The sequence below is a fragment of the Xenopus tropicalis genome, chromosome 4 (assembly GCF_000004195.4).
Source record: "Xenopus tropicalis strain Nigerian chromosome 4, UCB_Xtro_10.0, whole genome shotgun sequence".
In the NCBI taxonomy this organism is placed as follows: Eukaryota; Metazoa; Chordata; class Amphibia; order Anura; family Pipidae; genus Xenopus; species Xenopus tropicalis.
In genome coordinates this window covers 87,558,149-87,559,995 of record NC_030680.2, presented here as the reverse complement: position 1 = coordinate 87,559,995, position 1,847 = coordinate 87,558,149, and positions in this window count along the sequence as shown.

Below are 1,847 nucleotides of genomic sequence, written 5' to 3'. Positions count from 1 at the left end.
TGTCTGTTTCATGCCTATTTTGTATAGCATCCTTATTAACATGTATTCTGCAGCGCTGTATGCTTTTTATTAGTATGACATAACTCTTTAGTAAGTAAAAAATAAAAACACATAGCGCATTGCACACATAAAACATTAATAGAAAGGTGTAGCCCCTGCAAATGGATACAAAAGGATGTGGGCACTGTGTAGCTGAAACCTTGCATAAATGCTCCTTTGTGTTACACAATAAAAGTCTCCAGTCTACTGGCATACATAAGGCAAACTCAATATCTATTTGGGGGTCAGACTGGGCAGGTTGGAGGAATATAAAGTAGATGTGGTCCTTAGCCTATGTGTCTGCATGATTCTATCAGGCAAAATGGTTTGGTGTCCTGCGTGGTCATAGGTTTTGATGAACTTGTAGAACTTGTTCTTTTCTTGCATGTTTTTTTTTTTTTTTTAAAGAAATGTATCCTTAAATGGTAGTTCACCTTTAAATTAACTTTTAGTATGATGTAGACTTTGATATTCTGAAACAATTTGCCATTGGTCTTCATTTTTTTATTGTTTGTGGGTCTTCAATTATTTAGCATTCAGTAACTTTCCATTTAAGTATTTTAGCAGCTATCTGATTGCTAGGGTCTTTGAATAAGAGAAAGCAATAAGTATAGCAAAAGGGACTGAATAGAAGGATACGTAACAATGACTATATAATTGTACCTCAAACAGCAATAGTTTTTTGGCTGCTGAGGTCTGTGACCCCCATTTGAAAGCTGAAAAGAGGAAGGGAAATAATTAAAGGGATTCTGTAGTGATTTTATGGTGTATTTTTAAATTACACTATTTACATAGAAAATAATTCACTTTACTATTTCAAATTTTATTCTTGAACCAACAAATTTTTTTAGCTGTAATATTGGTGTGTAGACAGCCATAAGCACTACACATTAGAATTGCTTTCAACTAACCTATTGTTTCTCCTACGCCCATGTAACTGGAGGAGTCCCAAGCCGGACTTGGATGATTTTTTTTTAACTATTGAGTGCTATTCAATAGCACTTTAGCAATACAGGTGTCAGGGAGCTGTTATCTTGCTACCTTCCCAATTTTCTGCTGAGGGGTGTATTTAGGTCTGTTGCTGCTCTAGGCACCGGACCTAAATGTCGTGTGTGTGTGCATGAAGTCATATGCATCTAAGCTGTACGCGTGATGCACGTGTGATGTCACATGCACCGGCATTGCACACTGCATGCATGTGGCGTCACTTTCACAGAGCGCCTTCACCCCTTATCCCTTCAGCCCCCAGTTCTGTTGCTGGATTTCCTATGAAAATCCGTGATGGAGGCAGGGGGTATATATATATATATATATATATATATATATATATATATATATCAACACACACAGGTATCAGACCCCTTATCCGGAAACCTATTATCCAGAAAGTTCTGAATTACGGAAATTTTTTAAAATGATTTCCTTTTTTTTTTTTTTTTACTGGTATGGAACCCATTATCCAGAATATATATATATATATATATATATATACACAGTATAGTGTATATATATATATATATATATATATGTATATATATATATATATATATATATATATATATATATATATATATATATAGTTTTTTTTTTTAATAAATTCATTGACTGCTGAGAGGGAAAGGAAAGGGGTGATATAACTAACTTGCAGCACAGCAGAAAAGAGTGACTGAAGTTTATCAGAGCACAAGTCACATAGCTGTGGCACCCTAGGAAATGAAGAATATGGCTAGCCCCATGTGAAAATTTAAAATCTTTTTGCACTTTTAAAAAATGGATATCAGTGCAGGATTCTGCTGGAGAAGCTCTAT